The following is a 23,919-nucleotide window of genomic DNA, read 5'->3' on the forward strand; positions in this document are numbered from 1 at the left end:
GATGACAGGCATGTAGAAAGATGACCAGTGATAACAGGTAGATAGGTAGGTGATAAACAGATCAATGATAGATGATAGAGAGATAAAGAATTGATAATAAATAATAGGTAGATAGATTACAGAGGTGATAGATAATAGACAAAATGTAGGTGATGATGTTGTGATAGGTAGAGAAATGCTTAAGTAGCTAAGAGCTTTTGTAGCAATTGCAAAGGAGTGCAGTTTAGTTCCCAGCACCCATGTCAGGTGGTTCATGTCACCTGTAACTCCAGCTCTAGAGGATCCAACACCTTCTTGTGGCCTCTGCATGCACACACATTAATAAATAGTAAACATAAATCTTTAGATAATAGAGCTGCCACTGTTGAGGCTCCATATCTGTGCAAGATTGTACCACACTATGTAGGATAGACATGAACCAACCCAGCTGATGTCTGCTTATGTATGTGACTCACAGAATCCTGAAAGAACAAAACAATTGTTCATTTAAGCTGTGGAGTTTGGGGTGGCTTTTAATGCAGCAGTAGTAATTGATACGTATACCAAAAAGTGAACAGTAATTCCTCAGTTTTGTCAAACAACTAACCCATACTGAAATACTCTTGATGGCCTCATAGACTTTTCCTTCTTCATTTTTGCCTGTCACTATGAGAAATCACATGGGCTTTTCAGCCTGGCCAACTGGCACATCTCTTACATCTTCTTTAATCTATAGTTTCTCAGGCTTGTAGATTTCCCCTACAGCCTGATCTTGCTGAATGCTGTGGTCCTCTCTAATGTCTTCTTATGTCCCCCTGCAAAGAAGAAGAAAGATCAGTCTGAAAGTGTAATCAGATTAGGGCTTGATTTACTATCCCCAAGGCCACTACATGGTGACCTATGTTCTCCCTTAAGGGTTATTGATGAGTGTTTGTCTTTTCTTGAGCTACTAATTCATTAGCTGTCACAAAATGCTACAGCAAAGACCCACCCTCTAGTTTACCATTGATTACTTATTCTGATTACTTATTCATCACCAACATCGTTGTCACCATCATCACCAACATCATCATTTCCATTACCACCACCATTATTATTTTCAATTTATTAGTATTGTAGTCCATCTGCATAATTTTCTTTCTTTTGAAGTATTATATCTGGGTCTTGTGCCACAGACCTATAATCCCAGTTATTTTGGAGACAGGCAGAAAGACCTGAAGTTTAAGGCTAGCCTGGGCCACTTAGCAAGATCCTATCATAAAAATAAAGAGCAACAGAGGGCTGAGAATAGAACTCATGGGTAGAGCAGTTGCCTAGCATGCATGAGGTAGTAGGTTCAATTTCCAGCCTCCCTCCCCAAAAGCAAGCATAGATACCCAGAGACAGAAGGATAAATGTTTGGTTCACTCTATTTTTTGCCAGTTCTCAAAATAATGTGTTGGTTTTTAGCTCCTCCGGAGACCACCACGGTTTATTTTAGTCTTTGCATATTGTAGTGAACTTGGGAGTTTAAGCGTTTTTGGTGTGTTTCTAGCATGGTGCAATTACTGTCCTCACTGATGCTGAAACAATGCTGTCTCTGACCAGTGGGAGCCTGTCCAATCAGCTGCCTTGTCATTTCAACACCAACTAAGACATCTTGTATCATCTTCGTAGTTCCTTCGTTTCTGGCTTAGAGATTCTCTGGCTTTGTTATAGTACTTTGTCATTTCCTAATTTTAGAATGAACTTCCCCCCCTCCCCATGTCTGGTGGTTCAGGCTTATAATCCCAGCTGCTTGAGAGGCTGAGGCAGGAGGATCACAAGTTAGAGGCCTTCCTGGGCTATAGTGAGTTTAGGGCCACTGGTCACTTTTGTGAAGGTCCTCTCTCAAAGAGTAAAAAGAGGGCTGGGGATGTGGCTTAGCCGTGGAGTAGCCGCCTAACTTGCACAGAGCCCTAAGTTAATCCCTAGTGTACACACACACACCCACACACCCACACCCACACACACACACACACACACACACACACACACACACACACACACACACACATACACACACACACACACACACACACACACACACACACACACACACACACACACACACCAAAGGAAGGAAGAATAAGAAAGAGAAGGAGAAGGCAAGCGTCTTTTCTCCAAGGAGACTTGGCCTCTTTTTGCCCTGTCACGCAAGATGTCTCAGAGGCTAACTGAGAGAGAGAGAGGTCTGATGGACTTTCAATTAGGACAGAAAGGCCTGAAAATTTCCAGAAGGTCAAATTGCTTGGCATAGATTTGTGTTTTTCCCTGAGATAAATTTGGAAAATTTGACCACATAAGAGCACGCCATTACCGCATCTGCAAAAAGCAGTGGCCTCAGGAGGTGACGGCTCCTCATGAATCACCGTTTTCTGTGACAGTTGAGATGGAGTCTCACTTTGGTTGATAGAGGGGCCAAAGACATTGTGATATCTGGGCTGACTGAGTCTGCATCCGGGAGATCCAAAGATGTGCAGGTCCTCGGGGCAGAGTGTGGGGTCGACATTCCTGCTGAGCCTGGAACTAATCTGTCCACGTGGGAAGGTTGACAGAGGTACTGGGGGACTACATGTGTGTCACAATCTGGCTTGTGAATAGTCCAAGGGTGTATGAAGAATGGCGCTAATGTAACTTTTCCCCACACATTTTTGAGGTTAAAATGAGATGGTTATACCGAGCAACAACTGACTCCACTCGGGATGGGCCGTTTCCTTTGGCTTCCCCCATGGATGCTAGGAACACAGTTGTACTCAGACCTTTCCCATTTAGCTCTTTGTCCAAATTAATATATGTGTCAAAAAGCTCTGTTGGGCTGAGGAGATGGCTCAGTAGGTAAAGTGCCATGGAGCATGAGGACAATAGCTGGGATCCCCAGAACACAGGTAAATGCTGGGTGGGTACAGCAGCCCACCTGTGAGTCTAGCCTCAGAACAGCAGAGCAAGCTGGCGAGCCAGACTGGCTTCAGAGGTGAGCTCTGGGTCTAAATGAGAAAGTCTGCTTCAATAAATAGGTAGGAGTGGTCCTGTATGATTCACAACATTAACCTTGTACCCCCACATGCATGCATACACATATGAACATGCATGCGTACTCATATATCTGCCCACACACATAAATATGCACACACACGAAGAAAATGGAAAGAAAGGAATCTGTCAACTCTCTCTCTCTCTCTCTCTCTCTCTCTCTCTCTCCCCCTCCCCCTCCCCCTCTCCCTCCCCCCCCCCCCTCTCTCTGTGGACCTGATCCTTGCTCCTGGTATGGACCAAGCCTGAGGTCCTCTGACTTCCCACCCTGGATGATGGTGATGACCACAGTAGTGTTGTGTGACACTGAGCACTTCCTGTGTGCCAGGCTCTGTTCTCAGCAGATGTACATGTCTCTGTCATTCGAGACACAGTCAACTCTCTTCCGGCTCACACAGTGACTTGCTAACAGGGCTTCCTGGCATGGCTTTTTGCCTCCTGTTGTGGTTGCAAACCACATCCAGAGGAAGCCTTTGAAAACATGAGCTGGATCATGTCACTCCTCAGACGCCTTCGATGACTTTCTGCAATACTGTGAATGACAGATAAAACCCACTGGTCTGCAAGCCCCTCGCTAAATGGCACCTTCACATTAGCCATCCCAGCTTCTCGGTGAGTCCATCCTCAGCTCTGTCAGGCACTCTCTCAGTCTCTGCTTATGCTGTGCCCTCTGCCTGGATGGCTTCCTTCCAGCCCCCTTCTTCCCATCTCTACTCAGATGTCATTTCCCTGACAAGGCCTCCCTCATCATTCTCTATGAAGCAGCTCCCTCCATCCCCTCACTTTCTAGGCTTTCCTCCTCGGCATCTCCATCAGCTGCTACTGTGCACGGTTTCTTCATTATCATCTGCCTCTGCTTCCTGCAATGTGAATGCTTGACAATGCCACCTTTATCTGTACCCTGAGCTCACAAGACAGTGACAGGCATACAATGATCAGTACGTATGAGCTGAGTGCATGGTGGCTCTTCACGTCGTGGCCTCAAGGATGCCCCTTTCTCGGGTTTTGCGGATGAAGAAGTCAAGGCAGGGCTTCCACCCTCTGTCACTGACACTGTCCATGATCTCACAGCCAGGAAGTGGGAAGATGGGTGGGCCCATCAAACTACCAGTGGCCACCAAAGCTGTGAGCCATGGGCTAGGCCCGTGCTCTTCTCCTTTCTGCCATGGCATCTTCAAAGGAATTTCTTCCTTCTCTGCAGGATCTGTAACTGCCTAGGATCTGCCAGATGGGTATTTTTTCCTGCCTCTCTGCCATAGAATTTTAGCTACACAAAACAAAAGGCAGCCGGGGGCCCTATAACCTCTACCATGAGCAGTCCATTCCATATGCACAGGGTCCTGTGCTTTCTTGGGGTGTCCCAGCATAGGTATGCTTCCATGCTCCATTGCCACAGACACTTCTGCTAAACATGGCACTAGGTGGAAGATGAAAAACATATAAAAGTCACTCCTGAGACATTTCACATCTCTACCCCAGAGACCTTGGAAGTGAAAGGCCAGAGGGAAGAGGGGGCCTGAGAGGAACGGCCTCTCCAGGCCACCATTTTGATTTGATGCTGTCATTTTAACAGTGCTACATCAAAATGGCCACGTTGGCATTTCCTCTCCCATTCCCCCTTTTTATTTTCACTTTTAAAATCCTACTTATAGGTGTATTCTCAGAAACAACATTGATCTGTTATGTACAGTTTTGTGGACCACGACAAATGCATTTTTTCCACCTCTGCCTTCACAGTCGTGGAACACAGTATGCCCATCACTCCCCAGAACATCCTTTGAGCCATCCCTTCCCAACTGGCCCCGGCTGGCAATCCCCAGGAGTTTACCCATCCCTCTTGTATTCCTTTGTCCAGAATGTCTCAGAAGCAGAGGCATATGATGTATAGCTTTTTGGGTCAGGCTTTGACCACTTAGTGTAATGCCCTTGAGGTTCATCTCGGATTTCATCACACATCTCAGGAGTGCCTCACTTTCTACAGCTGAGGGGTTTTCCATTATATGGGTGAACTACGCTTTTCCCACGCTTTCATGGAAGGGCACTCAAACTGTTACCACACATATATTAAAATAATGGATAAAATAGCAGCAGACATTCTTGGGGCGACTCTGAGGTAAACACAAGTTTTTACATTTCTTGGGTGACTAGTTAAGTGTAGAGTAACTGGGTCACATGATAAATGCTTTAACTTTATAAGAAACTGTCAAATGTGCTTTGTGGAGCAGAGACCATGTTCCTGCCATCAGTCCTCACTGGCACTTCACATGCTATTCAGAAAAATCGTTTACGCTATTCTGGGTTGTGTCATAGCAGCTGGCGAGGGATGGGGAGCACCTTTGTGCTTACCGATTTCCCCTGTATCTGTGTTGAGGATGTGTCCAAATGTCTTTATATCAAAGATGCTGCCTCTTCTATTTGTGTTAGGCTGTTGTGTATCCCAAGTATTCTGCTGCCTTGTCTGGGGACCTGAGGGATGAGCACTGATTTAACATTGCTCTTGCAAGAACCTTGACCACATGCTGGAACGCCAGGGGTGAACGGGTGTTACCTAGAACTGAGAACCACAGCAGGCTGTATTCTAATTTTAGTACCTGAGAAAATTCTTCCAGGCTGTCTGGTCCAATCCCATTTTCTGCTTCTTAAAAAGGAGGCAACCGAGGCCCAGAGAGGAAGTGCTTTGCTCATATCTTACAACTAGAAGGCTGGCGAATTAGATCAAGAACTTCTACCAACTAATTTGATTTTCCAAGTTCCCAAGATCTTGTTACTGTAGACCTTAGGGGCTGTGCAAGCTGTGGTCCTTGTCCCTGACAGGGTTTGGGAGAGAAAGGGAAGCAAGGCAGGAACATTTGAGGGAGAGAAGATACACGTGGCTGTCCTAGTGGCTTGAAACCCTGGAGGAAACAGAGGGAAGACAAAGTTAGTTAAGCTAAGATTCTGGGAAGGAGGGCACCTCAGGGTCCAGCTTGAAGGGAAGCCCAAGAGTCAAGTTACGGCTGTGTGAATTCCATCTCACCAGAAGTATGCATACCTGGTGTGGCCACAATATATGGGCCAATGGTCACCTTCCCCATTTGATAATAGACTTGTGAGTCTCCAAATGAGTTTCTGTTTGGTTGGCCTTATGGTACTTTCTAGCTCTGCTTTGGCTATGTTTTCTCTATTGCCTTGTTTTCTGGGCCTGTCTAGTGGGGAGCACCTTGGTGACCCCTCTTTCGGTCCACACTGCAGCTGCCAGAGCTTAAATCCAGCAAGCAGCTTCTCGGATTTGCTTCGAGTTGAAATCAATATTTGCTGAGAAGAATGCATCTTAATTTCAGCAGCCAGTTCTCTGGGCGAGAATTGCTCTAAAACAAACCTCCAAACCCACAGACTTAATGCGTCCTAGTTCAGTTGTTTAGTAAATCTCTCAGTACAGAGGAAAATCCATTAGTCACCAGTCAGGGATGAGTGGGGGGGGGGAGGAGGGGGAGGACTGGACACTTCAAGGAGGTCCCGACAGCAAGCTGAGATGGAACACAGAATCCCAGGGCCACAGGTGGATCCCCAGCTGTGTTCCCAGACCCGACCCAGGGCTTCTCCAGTCTGCTGCAAGCCAGAAGGCCTGGCCAGGTTGTGCCACGGACAGAACACTTGGGAAGCATCTCAAGGCCCCATCCCCAGTGCCTGCCTGGGGGAAATGTTTTCTAATTGCCAATTGTCCCATTCTAAATCTACAAGGAGGTGATTGATTTTTTTTTTTCTTCAGCAGGACCAGGGGAAAGCAATCATTTACCCCAGAACACAGACTTTAATGAATCTGTGAAAAAGGCGAGGTCACCCTGATTACATCTGCCTCTGACAGCCTGGGATGGTGCTCTTAGGACTCAGTATGTAAGCCTGGAGGGCTCAGGATCCCGTTTCAGTTTCCTTCCCTGCTTCCTGAACTCTGCTGAGTCAGACTGGATCTTGGAGATCCTCTACCTGGAAGGCAGGAGACAGGGGCTTAGGCTTAGCTGTGGAGAAATTATGGAGCGGTAGCAGGACCTCTAGGGGAGAATGGAGGGCTCTTGACTCCCTACCGACAATGGCAGAATCCAGTTTTGCCGCTTCCTGACTGTGTGTCTAGGCTTGATCTCGCTGTGCCTCAGTTTTCTCAAGAATAGTAAAGGACAGAGTGCTGTCAGGACTCAAGGTCCTGAGTATAGTTGGTGGGCGAGACAGGTGACCAAGACGGCCACTTTAGTATCTCAGTTTTTCCTGTTTCCATCATGGGTTGAATATTGTTTGTTTCACGATGAAAAGCAGACAGAGAAGGGGGAAGGAGGAGCCTAGGCAGGGTTGGAAATTTGCAAGAAATGGTATGGAGGGGTGCTTTCCATGGTTAAAAATGGGGGATATCAGACTTGAGGTCAGCAGGCAGGAGCAGGATCCCAGAGATTGCTGGGAAAGCATGCTCCTTTGCCTGAGGGAGTTCCGGCTCCACATACAACTGTACCTGCTCAGCTTAGTCTATCTCAGAGTTTTGGGGAGGGGAGGGGCAGCCAGCACTCAGAGAGGGACAGTCAGGTGAAAACAGAACAGTCCTAGCCATGGGTCTCCAGACTTCAACTCCCAGGCTTCTCTCCCATGGTCTGGTCCCACCTTGGCTTGCCTCTTTCTGCAGTTGGCCCAGGGCACCCACCAGACAGGGAGGCAGAAAACTGAGGTGGTGTTAACGAAGGGGGAAGGAGGGAGCAGAGAGGAAGAGGTATTTTTACCTTGAATTATTTTTATTAAATGTCACAACGGCATCGCAGCACTTGGGATCTGAGTAGACAAATCAATGAAAATAATTATAGCGAACATCCTGCCTTTTCCACTTCCCTCCCTGTCAGCCTCCATCGCTCCCCGGGCTGGCAGAGAAGCAGGTTGCCTCAGCTTGTACTCCAGCCCCAAGGGGAGGGTAGCAGGACTGGCCCCCTCTGACCTCAGCCCTTTCTTCACTTGCTTTGTAGCGGCATGCAGGTCGGCCTGGCTCAGGGCTGGCATCTTGGAGGGAGGAACCACTCTAGCAGCAGCAGCAGCAGGAAAAATGAGCCAGGGGCCAGAGAGAGACAGGTAACTCCTACGAGAACTTAGACGCTGGGAAGGAAGCTTTTATTCTTAGAACCCATTTATGGCTTAGAAATAAACCTAAGAAGCCTAAATATTTCTAGTCAGGTGATGAGATTAATCAAAGCCACATGAATGAAGTGTGCAGGAATTAATCCATCCATATGTGCACCCAGCATCCATCCATCCATCCATCCATCCATCCATCCATCCATCCATCATCCACCCATTCATCCCTCCATCCATCCATCCATCCATCCATCCATCCAACAAACATTTATCCATCCATCCTACCATCCATCCATCCAGCATTCATGCAGCGCACATCCATTTATCCACCCACCATCCATCCATCCATCCATCCATCCATCCATCCATCCAGCATTCATTCACTCATGCATCCTTCCTCCCACCTATCCACTCACGCATTCCATGAGCTTTTTTCTAAGACCCTATAAGAAATTTGTTGTGTAGAAGTCCACATTTTGCCATTTTAGAGTTACCTGTGTGTAGTGACATCTTCCACCTGCCCTCTGCATTAATGGGCTTCCTGGACCCCCTGGCTTCTGGTTTGGTTCATCCCATGGAAGCACAGCAGATGAGCTAGAGGCGGTGGGGAGTAAGGCCAGGTATTCAGTTTCCCATTTCTCCCCAGGGGCTCCTTCAGTTAAAACTCGTGGTTGCTAGTTAGTGGCCATTTCCATGTGTCCTTTTCCATACTCGGGGGAACTGGGAAACTACCTCCAGGAAAAGGTAGCTGTGGGTACCTGACCTCAGGTACTTCCATGTTCCTGTGGCATCCCTGGCCCTGTTCCTGTCTTTGCAATGTCTCCAGGTGTTTTCTGCTTCCTTGGGCCCTGGCTTCCTGCTGAGACTGACTGACAGCCCATGCCATCTGGCCTGGACCTGTTATTTCATCTCACAGAGTCTCAGTTGCTCCATGGGTGTACTGAGAGCATGAGATCTGCTTTGCTCAGGGAGAAGGGGTGACTTGCCAGAGGTGGCACAGCTGGTGTAGAGGCAGAGCTTGGAGGTAAAATCCCAACTATCAAGTACAGAGCCCACCCTCTTCACTATTTTCTAAAATCTGGGGCTCCAATGCTGATGGGCTGAGCATTTGGGGGTCATGATAACAAAGGATCATGGTAGATAAAGGTCTCCAAACATTCTCCAGCTTCTCGGTACACACCTGGTTGGGCTGGTGTGGCTACCTAGCACTCCTCCCCCAGGTGAGCTTGAGGTGTGGGGCTGGGGACTATGAGCATCCCTTCTCCTTGTTGTGCCACAGCCTATGAGAAAGGGAGTCTGTGGGTCCCACTCACTGGCTGCGATCAAGAAACACATGATCTGGTGTTGGCTGATGTTGTTAAGGGAGTCATTGCCACATTTCCTTCTCGTCTGAACAGATAGGTGCTTAGAGGGGAGGGACACAGAATTTTAAAAATTAGTTTTTATTTATGTGTATCTGTGTATGTGTGTTTGTGAGAGAGAGACAGAGAGAGATAGAAAGACAGAAACAGACACACACAGGGAGAGAGAGAGAGAGAGAGAGAGAGAGAGAGAGAGAGAGAGAGAGAGAGAGAGAGAGAGAGAATGTACACATGCATTCAGGTGCCCATGGAGGCTGGAAGAGTCACATCCCCTGGAGCAGAGTTAAAGGCAACTATGTGCCACCTGACATGGGTACTAGGAACTGAACTCTTGGATCCTCTGAAAGAGCAGTAAGTGTTCATACTGCTGAGCCATCTTTCATAGACTCAGAGAGATGATTTTGTTGAGTGATCTCCAAATGTCAGACACTTTGCAAAGGAGGCCTCTCCTTTCCTCTCCCTGCAGTCCAAGCAGTAGGACTCTTCAACTGTGGATTTCCAGTGAGGTAACCTAGACAGAGAAAAAGAGAAAACTCACAAGAGGTCCTTGGGGTTGTATTTCCCATGAGCACACAATCTTCCTGCACTGAGGGTGGATGGTGCAGGGTGGGGATAATCTGTTTTATTTGATCAGCAATTTACAGCTCTTTTTTGTCTTTTGGGGTTGACAATTGAATTGTGCTCCCTCCTCCCGTGTCTTCTGCCTCACCCTCTTCCTCAGCTCACCCCCTTTTAAATCATTTGCTTATTTATTTTTATTTCATGTTCATTCATATTTTTACCTGTATGTATATCTGTGTACCACAAGTGTGCATGCCTGTGGAGGCTGGAGAAGTGTTGCATCCCTTGGAACTAGAATGACCTCCTGGCTACTGGTTTATTCAAGAATGAGGTGGTTCACCCCTTGAGCTCCATTCCTTCATTCAGCAAGTGTAACTGAGTAATCCTTATCATGTGCAGGGCATGCCAGAGTGTACTAGTCAGTAGAGAGGAAACATTAAACAAAATCTTAACACTCCCTTGGTGCTGGCTAGTTTTATGTCAACTTGACACAAGCTACAGTCATCTCAGAGGAGGGAACCTCTATTGGGAAAATGTTCCAATAAGATCTGGCTGTACAGCATTTTCTTAATTAGTGATTGATGGCCCATTGTGCCATCCCTGGGTTGGTGATTCTGGGTTCTATAAGAAAGCACGAAGAGCAAGCCATGGAGAGCAAGCCAGTAAGAAGCACCCTTCTATGGCCTCTGCATCAGCTCCTGCCTCCAGGTTCTTGTTCTGCTTGAGTTCCTGCCCCGACTTCCTTCAATAATGTGGAAGTGCAAGCAAGCCAAATAAACCCTCTACTCCCCTACTTGCCTTTGGTCATGGTGTCTCATCACAGAAATGGAAACCCTAACTAAGATACCCTTCTTTCACGGAGCCTGCATCCCAATGAGCGGCAAGCAATGAACAAGCACATGAACAGTGTAATGGAAAAGAGACAGCTGGGGGGGGGTGTGTGTGGTTGTTGTGGGAGAGGCATACTATTTTGACCATCCATGAGAAAGTAAGCTTTAAGTTTAGAGTGAAAGGAGGGAGGCATGCATATTGGGAGGGAGGGTTTTAGGCATGAGAGTAGCAGGTGTTAAGGTCCCAAGGTAATAGTGCACTGGGCATCTTCAAGGAGTATCAGGGAGGCCAGTGTTTCTGGGAAGGGAGGGAGTCAGGAGTAGATGAGACCAGAATTAACAAGGGCCTGGTCGTGTTGCCTTGGAGGCCGGAGTAAAGAAGTTGGGTTGTTCTGATCATGAAGGGAAAGGTGAAGCATAGAAATGATTGATCTGATTTAGATTTAAAAATATTGCCTTGCTACCAGCAGAGATTAATTGAAGGGGAAAGAGGGAGGAGTGGCCAGGCCTCCTCTGCAGCACTTGACTTTTGAGCCACATTGCCTTTCTCAGGGCCCTTGCTCACCTGCCCCTGCCCCCTCACCATGCCCAGTCCTTTGAAATGATTGCTCTTCTCTTCCATGCATAAGAGATTGAGTCACTGGCGCTGTCCACGGTCCTGAAGTCCCCTATGCAAGAATTGGCGCACCCAGAATCCATCTGTCCCTGACCTATCGGCTCTCAGCCCACTCATGGCTGCTGCATGCCAGATGGGTTTATCCAGCTGTTTTATGGAATTCCCCACTTAATATTCTCAGGCTCTAGCTACTCAATGGTAATGAAACTTCTGAAGGCAAAACTATGGATAAGGAGGGACACTGTGTATTGTGGCCAAGGGTGCACAAGACAAGGGACCCCTGGAGAGAGTCAAGAACAAAAGCTGTGGCTACAGCACCATCCGTGGCAGGGAAAGCCATCACCTGGCAAGGTTGTACCCACTGAAGACCTGCTTACAGTGTTATCTGCAGGGGAGTGAGCTCTAATATCTTAGGCCAATTACTTTTCTCACTGGCTAAGCCTCGCATGTCAGTCACAAAATGGAGAGAGGATTGTCTACCCCTGGGAATGTTCTTAGGACTGGAGTGACTAAAATGTGTCGCAGCAGGATGCCTGGCACAAACGAGCTCCAGAAACAGATGCAGACAAGAATGGAATGTGAAGGACCTGTGAGAGTGGGGCAAAGAATTCCACCTGGATGTCTGGCAGAAGCCTGTTAAAAGAGCTGGTCCTCCAAGGAGAGCTTATAGGTAGAAAGAGAAAGAAGTCCATGCAAAGAAGCTATCTAAACAAAGGCCCCTGAGACATTTTGTTCTTGTAGTTTTTTTTTTTTCCTTTGCCATGTTGCTCAGGAGCAAGACACTAGAAAAAAGCTGATCCCAATGCCTGGCACAGTTCTTGGCAGGTCCGAAGAACCTACCTAGTCTCTGTGTGGGGGATGCATACTTAGTGCATGAAGAAGTGTGTATGCCTTCCCAGACCTCGACCCTGGGGGATGCCTCTCATAACCTTCACCATGCCATCAGCAGCACCTTCTTTTCACAGACCAGGTGTAGAAGGCTGAGAAGCATGCAAGAACATCTTACAGCTAACATGGGAGAAAGCATGATGCATCGGAACAATCTGATACTCAAACCCCCCCCCCCCCCCAGGGCTAGGCTATGACAGTTCCAGGGACAAACTTGCCAGAAGTCAAAACAGAGTGATTCATGCCTAGCACCCAAACTCTTAGTGGTTCTCGAAGAATACAGAAATGCAGCTGCAGTCAGTGGTTCCCGGGGGCCCAGAGTGGTCTTGCTCAGGGTTAATCAGCTCCCACAAAGCCAGAGTGTTCAGACAATCTGCAGTGCTGTTCGAGGCCTGGCTGAGTTGCTAAGTTAATACCACTGCCTGGTTGCAACACGATACAAAATGAACTCTTCCCAAAACAAAAGAGAAAAAAAAAAGCAAAATATTCCAATCAAGGGGGAAAAAGTTGTGGGTGTTTATTAAGCTATCTGACAATGTGTGTGTAGCATCTTTTCAATGTCAGGCAACTTATTAGCTTCCTAACATGTATATTCTGGGATGTTTGCAAATATGTGCGCTTAGTAAATGGTTCAGCAGGGCATGCTGGAGGGGAACTCCCATCTTAGGTGGGTGTCTAGCTTTTAAACTTTCTTCTCCTTGTCAGTCCAGTCCTGGGCTGGCTCACAGAGTGATTCATTTTAACCCTGTTCTTTCTGTCCCACTGGGACAGAGTCATCCGCTGGATGCAGCTGCTTCTTGTGGCCAGCTCCTCATGCAGTCTCCTTCCCAGGCTGTCTTAAAACCTTGGCATACCCAAGTCTGTCTAGATCATTCCACCCATTTTATAGTAGGGAATGCTGAAGCTGAGAAGGAGAAGGTGCTGGTCTAAGATGTTGATGGGAGGTCATTATGGGCTGTAGCTCTCTTGGGTGTGCTGTTCATGGGGTCAGTGTGCAGGGGGGAAGTTGCTTCTCAATTTTGGGAAGAGCCCAGAATCAGATATCAGAGAACTATGGAGGAAAAACACTGATTTTTTTTCAGGCTTTTGAGTAAACAAAAGTGACTGTCTGTCTCTGTCCTCTCCTCTGGGCATTGCAGAGAAATAGACACAGATATCAGCTGCCTACCACAGGGCTCTTAGTCTGGGCCATTCTGAGCTCCCCCACCCTGGATGATTCTCTGCCCTTGGGTTTAAGGTCAGAGCCAGGGGACTCACCAGAGCAGAGGAAATCTCACTGGACTTGAGCTTTGTAATCTGCCTGCCGATCTTGGCTGGGTAACCCTGTAGGTCATTTTAATTTTCCTGAAGCTTTTGACTTTCCTTGGATCCTTAATCAGATAAGGGGATCTGTGGTGTGTGTGTGTGTGTGTGTGTGTGTGTGTGTGTGTGTGTGTGTGTGTGTGTGTGTGTGTCCACTCTGGGGTTGGTTCACCCTCTCTCCTCCCCTTTCCTCTTCTTTCCCTTGAGCTCCTCCTTCCCACAATCTCTCCGCTTTTCTCTCTCTCTCTCTCTCTCTCTCTCTCTCTCTCTCTCTCTCTCTCTCTCTCTCCTCTCTCCATAATCATCATTTCCATCTCTTCCAGAATGCTTAATGGAGTTTGGAGACAGAGGAAGGAGGGCTTCATCTCCAAGCAGAAGCCAGCCCTCGCTCCCTCTTCCCGTTGCTTGCAAAGTGCATTTGGCATTGCAGGGAGAGTGCATCCTGGGGGAGGGGAGGGACTCCTCCATTTGGAAATGGACATTTTTGACACCCCCTCAGCTCTGTTGTCATTGGTCCCACCTAACTGGAGAGGCCAGCGTAGTCCGCAGTCACGGTGGCAAACCAGTTTCAGACTAAGGGGAATGAATGCACGGAGCAGCATAATTAGAAGAGGAGGGATGCTAGTGGCTGTGGGGCGCCCAGGCAATGCCCAGCAAGAAGGAGCCCAGGAGGGAGCCTCTAATAGCTCAGCCCTGATACTTGTTGAAAAGCTGTGGTCTTCCCTTCCAGCCTATCTGCCTGGCAGAGCGCAGCCCAGCTGGTGGCAGTAGCCTACTCGTGCCCAGACAGTGTGCCCAGCCCCTTCTGTTTTGGAGAGCTCCCAGCTACTGGGGCAGTGGCCATTCTTCTCAGGCCCAGAGTGTGGGGGTGGAGGTGTATTCTAGTCGGGGGGGGGGGAGGGGAGCTGTGCACAGCCGAAGGGGAAGGGGGGTTGAATGCTTTCCTGGCAGACCCCTTCCTGGCCCTCACTGTGTCGGGTACAGTGGTCTGTACACAATAGATACTTGATTAATAAGTACTTACGGTTCCGAACTGAGTTTTCTGATGATGGCTGTGGACTGGCCCCATCGCCTGCTAGCCATTCCAGTGTTGGAACCTATGAACTTATATGCGACTCTGGGGTCCAGGGTGAGGGACCCTGATGGAGGCGTAGGAGCATTTAAATCACAGACTCTGCCTCAGCTGGTGGCTGTATGGGGGAGGAGGGGAGCACAGATGTGCTCAGATGGACAGCTCAGCACCTGCCTGCGTGTTCTAGAAACACAGGATAGTCACCCTCTATGGGGGTATCAAGGGCCTTGTCTGACCCCACCACCTACAAACAAAGTATCCTGGAACCTAGGGAAGACTGGTCCATGGCCTTATGGCAACAAGTAGCAGAGTTAGGAGGCAAAGGTCTGGTGACTCCCAGAACAGTGCTCTCTCGATGACAGCATCATGCTGCATCTAGACAGTGAAGACCTGGATAGAACCACACTGTCCTGGTACAAAGGTATACCGGGCAATGCTTGGACACAAAGATCCGATGGAAAGTACTCTTAGGATTCTGAAAAAGAAGTCACCCTGTCCCCTCCGTGTGTAGCTTCTAACCTTTAAGATTGGCTTGCCCATTCATTCATTTACTCATTCACTCATTTATTTGTCCAGTGACTGTTTTGTGAGCAAGCACAGGAGTGGGGACCACCAAATCCTTGCTGGAAGGAACTGATGATCTGCTGCCCCAGGCTGCCCATTGCTGTCCATTCCTGTTCCCCCCACTCCGGACTCCTGCTCGTTGCCTTGGATCTGTGAGTATCCTGTCAGCCCTCTAGACAATATTCCTGTTTCTTCAGCTCCCTAGAGACCCTTCCAGAACTCTGCAGTTAGCACTTCTTACCTGGCCTAGCTTTTTGAGTAGAACCCAAACCTTTCTTCTGGGGTGGAGCTGCAAGAGGCACACAGTTGGCACATGGGGCTTCTTCATGGGCCATGGTGCTAGCAGGGTGCCTTAGCTCGGTGTCTGTTCTGCCTCTGGCTCTCCTGCAGCCTGTGCCTTGTTCTGCAGCCTCAGCCACGCCGAGAACAACACTGAGTCTGTATGTCTCTGGGGAGGGGCATGGGAGAGAGCTCAGCTGACTGCTGGTCAGTCTCTGGCCACTAACCACCACTCGGCACTTCTGTGATGAAAGGCCTGCAGGAACCTCTGCTTGGAAGCTACTTCCTTTGGGATAAAGGCTCTTTCAGGAAGAGGGGGGGGGTCCTGTCCCCCATTCCATTTCCCAACTCTGTGCTGCCACCCCATCCTATACCTACCTGCCCAGACCCTGGCATCCCTCTACCCTGCTCTGTGGCCATCTGTACCTTGTCGCAGCCACAGCCAAGCCTAAGGAGTGGTCATGCTTCTGTGAAGCCTTCAGCTCTCTGGAGAACAGCCAAGAAGAAAGGAATCTGGGCTTAGATGCTCCAGGAACCCCTTCCTTCCTGCACTGTGAGCTGAAGCAGAGCTGTAGCAACACTGGTGGAGTGGTCACATACCACCCATAGCGTCATCTCTCCCTGGGAACAGGACGGGGAAATTGACCAAGCATCCAAGCAATCAGAGTGAGGCTGGGAGTCTCTGAGGTGTTGTTTGAGGCATCCCTGGTCCCCTCAGCATGGCCTCCTCTGTGCTGCCCATCTTTGGGGGATTTACTGTGCCTCCATTATCTGAGGACCAAGTGGAAAATAGTCTGGCCCTTAGGGGAATGCATGGTTTTGCTCCTTTCTCTGGCTGCTAATGGAACCAGCAGCTGTCCCCAGCCATGTGTGGCTGGCCTGACCCTCTGAGATGACCCGAGGTGGAGCCTAGCCAGGGAAAGGACTTTCCTCAGCTCTGTTTCCCACAGGGCCCGGAGCTGATCTCACACAGGGAGTGCAGAGAGATGGAGCGATTGATCTGGAGGTGGGGACTTGAGTGTAATAATCACAGCTTCCATTTATCGAGCTCCTCCTGTGAGCCAGGCAGTACGCAGGCCGTTCTAGTGGCATTATCTCATTTAATCCTTTCACTAACCCCAGGAGGCCTGTAGCGATTGCTGTCGTCTTACTTTATGGGAACTGAAACTCAGAGAGGTTAAGTGACTGGCTCCCAGTCACACAGCTGGCAAGGGGAAGAGTCAGGGGCTGAAGTAAAACTGTCCTGTGTTCTTTCTTAATGCTAAGAGGAAGGCTCCAAGGATGGACAGATGCGGAGCCACACCCACAACACAATTCTGCCTGGGGCGGGTGAGAAAAGCAGGCAGGAAGACAGCCTATTGACATGTCACCATCCTCCCAGTGGAGTGGGACTCTTGAACAGGAGAAACCCCTGGGATGTTGGTGAAGGGGAGCTCTTGGGTTAAACTAAGGGTCATGGGGGTGGATCTCCCACCTTGTGATGGTCCTTGAGTCACTGGTATGCTCTTCTTACAGCCACACAGTATACGTTGTGTATGTCTGACCTGAGATGGATTGGCCTCATAGCCTATGGGACCCTGGTAAGACACTCCATGTTTCACAGGTGAAATGGCTGAGGCTGGAAATACCTTTGGAGGTGGACCACAAGAGTTTCAAAGCTGACTGGAGCCCATGGAAGGATGGAACAGGCCACAGGAGCAGAGTAAGGTGGTGGAGTCCTGCAGAAAATCAAGGGCTCAGGGTAGCTGTGTGAAAGGGTTTCATGGTGCAATATTCTGCCTTTAATAGGTGCTCAATAAACTGTAGGCCAAAGACAACCCTTCCTCCAGAGGATGTATTATTCATTGGAAACACACCAGCACAAGAAGGAAATGAAGGCCCATCTTCAGAGTATCTACCGTCTGCAGGCACTGTGATGGGTATCTCACATACGTTAACTCAGCAAGTGAGTCGGAGAGGAGGTTTTATTCTGTTCTGCTCTGTTCTGATTTGTCGAGACAGGCTTATGTATCTCAAGCTGGTCTTGAATTCACTATGCAGCCGAGAATGACCTTAGACTTTTGATTTCCCTGTCTCCACATCCTGAGTGCTGGGATTACAGGTATGTGCTCCCATGCCCAGTTTATGCAGTGCTGGGGATTCAACTCAGGGTTTTGAGCATAGTAGGTGAACTGTCGAATGATGGGGTTACATCCCCAGTCTCAATGTTGTGTTTTGAAGCGGGATCTGGGGAAGTGATATTAAATGGCCCCAAGGACCCAGTGCCTATAGAGGGATGGGCTCCTTCCATTTCTCTGTTCTTCTGGGGGCTTGAATGGAGTTTGCCCTCCCCACTCGGTTTTCTGCTCCCCACATTCCAGCCTTCTGCCTTTGGCTTCTCTGAGGGATTCTCCAATTCCCTGAGATGTGGCAACCCGGCGCTGGAAAACATGTCACTCTTGCAGCCTCCCTCTAGGTCTTGTGCTGTGGATCTCTGAGGCTTTGTTGTATTGGTGTCATCTGGATGCCATGGGTTCTGGTTTAAGTTCTGGCTGATAGCTGTGGTCTGGTCGAATTGTCATGTGACCTCAGCAACTCCATGCTTGCACTCCCCAAACTTCAATCCCAATATGAAAAGGGACCAGCCAGTCTCTGAGGCTTCCCCACTCCTTCTTGGCTTGACTGCTCTGCTCTGTCTTTTCTGACTTTGAGGCAAGTTAATCCCATGGGGTTTGTGACTTCTGCCTCTACCACCTGCTAGTGCTGTGGCAGCAGGCAAGTTATTAACCTCCTTGACTCTCCATTTCCTTATTCGTGAGGTAATACTCACCTCATGGACCATTCTAAGGATTAAGTGAGATAATGTGTGCAATTCGGTCAAATGCTCAGTTTAGCACTGAGTGCTGGGCAGGTACCCCAGAGAAGCTATGTTGATGTGTATCCTCCTCTTCCATCTTTTCTTCTTCCTCTATGATTTCCTCCTCCTCCTCCTCCTCCTCCTCCTCCTCCTCCTCCTCATCATCATCATCATCATCATCATCACCACCATCATCACCATCATCACCACCATCACCATCATCATCATCATCATCATCATCATCATCATCATCACCACCACCACCATCACCATCATCATCATCACCATCATCACCACCACCACCATCACCATATCATCATCATCACCATCATCATCATCACCATCATCATCTTAACCATCTCCATCTGAGAGGAGAACCAGGGACCACCCCCCACCTCCAGTGATGAGTAAGTTACCCTTCTGCCTGTTCCTGAAGGAGACATGGTCTCCTCCCAGTTCTGCTGTGCCTTGTGCTCAACCCAGATGTACTGTTTCACCCCCTTTCAACTTTGCTGCCCGGGGGTATTAGACAGCCTCTCTGGGAGCAGGAAACTCTGGGCCGCCTGGCTTTGAGCTGTAGGCAGCAGAGTGATGCTGGCTGTTGAGCAGAAGCTGGCACGGTGGGGCAGGGTGTGGATCCTCTCCAGCCAGGTCTCTCTCAGGCACCTGACAAAGGACAGGTGGAGTCTCCTGGGCATGGTAGCCATGCTGCCATGCTGAGGTTAGGCCACGAAACCAGGAGGGCAGCCTCCGTTTTCCTGTTCCCATAGGTAGACAGGTGGGCTGGAAGATCTCCTTCCACACAGCATTCCTGGGTCCCATGCCTGAGGCTTCCTGATTCTGCCCATGTCCTCCTTTCCTGTTATTCCCTGGGCTCCAGCCCTGGAGCTCAGTATCTCATGCATGTTCCATCACTGACAGGCATCCACAAGGCACCTGGGCAACCTCTTTAGGTGTTTGGGAAGTCACATCAGGGCCTGGGACTGAGAGATGGGGTGGATTGCTGTCATGGAGGTGCCAGCTCCCTCAAAGTGAAGTTTTCTCACCAGGCCAAGCTCTCCTTGCTGGCTGTACCCTCTCACATGCCTCTCAGGCAGACAGTGAGGGACCACAGCCAGGATGCAGATTTCAAAGCAGGTGGGGGCCATCTGTACCCAGGTCTGAACATCTGCCTCCAATGTCATCTGACTACACCCATCCTCTCCCCTGTTGGGTGGTGTACCTGCTGCTCCCGGTCTTCATTAAACCCCATTTTGGTTTTTATTTACTCACCCCAGGGCTGGCAGAGGGGCATCTGTATGCAAGTGAGGAGTGTCAGGTAGAAGAGGAGGGTGGAGGAGCAGGTGCCTGGAACCCTCTGAATGAGGTTGAAGCTGAAAGCAATGAGAATTTGCAGGCACCCCTCACCTCTACACACACCCTTCCCAAACCTTTAAGTATATCTCAATACTTGAAGTCCTGGCCTACAATCCAAGTGCCCTGATGCTTTCTATCAGGTTTCCTCAGACTAAGGATGAAGTTTTAATTACACCACAGCCACAGGTAAAATGAAGCCTGTAATTCTGACCTTCATGAATCCATGTGCCATACGTGACACTCCATTAGGCCTCTAGCTGAGGCCAAAAGATAGCAAGTGTGCAAACACACTCTGCATGAATTATATTAGCTTCCCTAGACCCCTGTGAGGTGTGCGCTATTGGAACTACCATTCTCCAGAAAAGAAAGCTAAGGATGATTGGAATGACTTGTCTGATATCATGGAGCTGGCCAAAGGCTTCAAACTCGACATCTGTTTTTCTCTGGGCCCTTTACCCACTCTTGACTGCTAATGGCCCCATTTCTGGCACCCAAACCTCAGCTCAGCACTCCGATTTTGCTGCTGTCCTTCTCAGAAAGCCAGTCCTGATTTGTCAACAGGATGACATGGTCCTTCCTCTAAACTTGCATCTTTCTTAGATTGGCAAGATCTTGGGGCTCCTGTCCTAGCTCTGCCACTCAACTGCAGAACATGGCTGTAGGCAAATGACAGTCACGCACAGCCCTCTGTTTTCTCGTATGGAACACAGGCACAATCTTGCTATGATTTTTTTTTTTTTTTTGGTTTTTCGAGACAGGGTTTCTCTGTGTAGCTTTGCGCCTTTCCTGGAACTCACTTGGTAGTCCAGGCTGGCCTCGAACTCACAGAGATCCGCCTGGCTCTGCCTCCCGAGTGCTGGGATTAAAGGCGTGCGCCACCACCGCCCGGCTCTTGCTATGATTTAATTTAGAGCATCCCTAGATGCTCATGTTAGTTAGTCATGGGTTCAAATCCCAACTCTGGCTGTGGGAGGCTTGTCCACCTGTGCCTGCTTCCTTACTGTTGGGAGTAGAAATCCTTGCTGAGAGTCTAGCACCACCATCACTAAGGGACAGCAGGGCAGGGTGAAGCCTGTACACCTGAATCCTACTCACAGTGCTCGGGTTCAAAGCCCCACTAGGCCATTCACGACAGCAAGACCTTGGAAAAATTGCTTAACTTTGTGGTGCCTCGGTTTTATAGAGATATTGACAGCAATGCTTCATGTTATTGTGAGGGTTAAAGAACTCTTCACAGGATGCTTGACACTTCTTGGGAACACAGTCAGTACTGGATGGCTCCGCTCTGGCATCTTGAGGATTCCATGAAAGTATGACCAAGCTCTGGGCCAGCCTGAGATCTCTGCTGCTCTTCTGCCCTGAATCCTAGCCATCCCCGAAAGGGTCCATCCAGCTCCAGTGGCAGAGAACGAGCCCCGTGGTCTGTTCCCCTGAAGGGACTTGGCTCTAAACTTTACCCAGGTTAAGGGTACCAGGTTTGGAAAGGTGGCATTGCCTCCATCTCACTGAGAGCCTTTGCTGTGGCTGCTCTCAGAGCAGAGGGGAGCAGCCACCTCCAGGCTCACTGCATCCCCTTGCTCGGGGCTTCCTGTTGGCATCTCTAGGGATGCTGGAGGGCCAGCCCCCTTACCCAGCGGGTCCACTGCAGTGGGGATGTCCATGTGGTGCAATGATAGTCAGAGGGCAAATGACTGACACAAATACTTGCCTTCGCAGGAACTCAGATTTTCCTGGGTCCTTGGAATGGCGTTGGACTATCCACCTGGAAGTCACAGGTACTTCACTGGAACTGCAGAAGGGGGCGAAGTATGGAGTGAGGGTGTTGCTCCTCATTGGCTGTTGAATTTACGTCTCCAGTAGGCCAGGGAAGCTCAAACTAATCCAAAGAGCTGCGGAGGCAGCAGCTGCAGCAGCTGTGCACCCGACTTCACCTATCAGCCAGCTATCAGCATGCTAATGCTAACTCAGAGAGGCAGCGGGACTCCTGCATCACAGTGCCTAGCTCAGGACACCGTGCTAAGTGGACCCATTGTTCCAGGCTCGCTGACAGCTGGGTAGAGCAAAGAGGTGATCCAGCTATGGAGCACCACCAGGAACCACATAGAAGGCATTGGAGGTAATAGTCACACCTGCCTTTAAATCCCAGCCACTCACCAGCTGGTAGACTTTGCAAGCTCTGTAACTTGAGCTTTAACTACCCCATCTGTAAAGTGGGCACAGGGACAATGGCCATTCGGTAGGGCTCCGAGAAGGATTTAAAAGATAGAAAGTGCCTGGCTAATGCTTTTGCTGTTTAAGTCACAGTGAGCACTTCAGAGGCCTTGGTCCAAAAGGCCCAGCTTCACAGTGCAGATCCTCTGGGGCTTATCTCATCTGAATACATAATAGAGACAGGCAGGGTGATGACTAATGATTCTCACTTTTTTTGTGCCGCGCTGTGGTGTAGTGTGTGTGTGAGCATGAGTGTGTGTGCGTGTGCGTGTGCATGTGCGTGTGCGTGTGCGTGTGTGTGTGTGTGTGTGTGTGTGTGTGTGTGTGTGTGTGTTGTAGCCCAGACTGGCCTCCGATTCCCTATGTAGCTGAGAATGACCATGAAGTCCCTATCCTCTTGCATTCAGAAGTGCATCCCAGTTTACGGGATGCTGAGAACTGAACCCAGGGCCCCATGAATGCTAGGCGAGCACTGTACCATCCGGGCAGCATCCTTAGTCCCTGTGTTTATTTTCACAGATGTGCTAGTGCATTCTGTGTGACACATTCAAGTTGATGCTGGAGTGGGCTGAGGGTTAAGAACAAGGCACCTTGAACTAGATACAGATCCTCCCTCAAAGAGCTCATGGGCTGATGGGTGAAGGTGGTATGGGGATACAAGGAGACTCCATGTAACCAAGAGACCAAGAAGTTGCTTCTGCTGTGACTGGCAGGGAGAAATTGGGATGTATAGAAGAGATTGCCTTGAACTCATGACTGGGCCCTTATTCCCTTAACAAGAGTCTGGGTGCTGGCTCAATGCACATGACATGAAGAAAAATGCAAATGGTTTTGCAAAAATGTTAAGTATCATCAGCAGACACCCAGATGCTGGATGAGGCAGCCTTGCTATCCTCCCTCTAAGCTCCAGGACACAAAAAGTGACACAGTAGTTGTCCTAGTTAAGATTACTATTGCTATGATGAAACACTGTGGCCAAAAGCAAGTTGGGGAAGAAATGGTTTATCTGGCTTACATTTCCATTTCGTAATCCATCACTGGAGAAAGTCAGGACAGGAACTCAGGCAGGGCTGGAACCTGGAGGCAGGAGCTGATGCAGGGGCCATGGAGGGGTGCTGCTTACTGGCTTTCTCAGCCTGCTTTCTTATAGAACCCAGGACCACTATTTCAGTGGTGGTACCACCCACAATGTGCTGAGCTCTCCATCATGAATCACTATTTAAGAAAATGTATTACAGCCAGTTTTAATGAGGCATTTTCTCAGTTAAGATTCCCTCAGATGGCTCTAACTTGTGTCAAGTTGACATAAAACTACCCAGCACAGTTGACCCCTTATCAGTTTGACACACAAACATACCACTGTTAGGTCACAGCCCTTCCTTTCTTGTTCATATGTGATATCCCCAAGATCACACATGAATATAAACATTACAAAAATTTAAAAGTCCAACAGACTTTAAAAATTCAATCTCTTTTAAATCCAAAGTCTTTGTAAAATTCCAAAATCTCTTTAAAAGTTCAAAGTCGCTCAACTGTGGGCTCCTGTTTAAAAAAAAAAAAAAAAGTTAAATACTTTCTTACTTCAAGAGGGAAGAACCAGGGCACAGTCACAAATCAAAGCAAAAGCAAACTCCAACTGTGTAAATAACTAAATGTCCAATGTCTGGGATCCATTCACGATCTTCTGGGCTCCTCCAAAGAGCTAGGTCACTTCTCTGGCTCCACCCTCTGCAACACACACAGCTTGTCTTCTAGGCTCTGGCTGGCTCCTCTCCATGGCTGCTGCTGTTCTTGGTGTGGGCCCAGCAATAGTCCCCTCCTGTCTCTTATGGAAGTTGGTGGCTCAGGTAGTCTGGAGTCAGGAGTTTTGGGGTTTTATACTTTGAAGATGGCCATGGGAACAACCCACTGATGTTTCATTCCTGAAAGTA

At 48.9% G+C, this 23,919-nt stretch overlaps 1 long non-coding RNA gene across 2 annotated transcripts in view; it reads left to right on the plus strand.

The window, feature by feature from the left end:
• The window catches only part of LOC128121762 (uncharacterized), a 32,505-nt gene extending 8,989 nt beyond the window's left edge, over window positions 1-23,516 (plus strand). The window contains exons 2-5 of one of the 2 annotated variants that reach the window (XR_008222255.1): window positions 15,319-15,458; window positions 17,101-17,287; window positions 17,374-17,530; window positions 21,494-23,516. This is a non-coding gene — a long non-coding RNA (uncharacterized LOC128121762). The remainder of the gene's footprint in view (window positions 1-15,318; window positions 15,459-17,100; window positions 17,288-17,373; window positions 17,531-21,493) is intronic. The other variant, XR_008222254.1, reaches the window with a different exon arrangement.
• Window positions 23,517-23,919: the final 403 nt, after the last annotated feature.

Source organism: Peromyscus californicus, unplaced genomic scaffold (genome assembly GCF_007827085.1).
Source record: "Peromyscus californicus insignis strain IS unplaced genomic scaffold, ASM782708v3 Scaffold_3__1_contigs__length_106647218, whole genome shotgun sequence".
Lineage (NCBI taxonomy): Eukaryota > Metazoa > Chordata > Mammalia > Rodentia > Cricetidae > Peromyscus > Peromyscus californicus.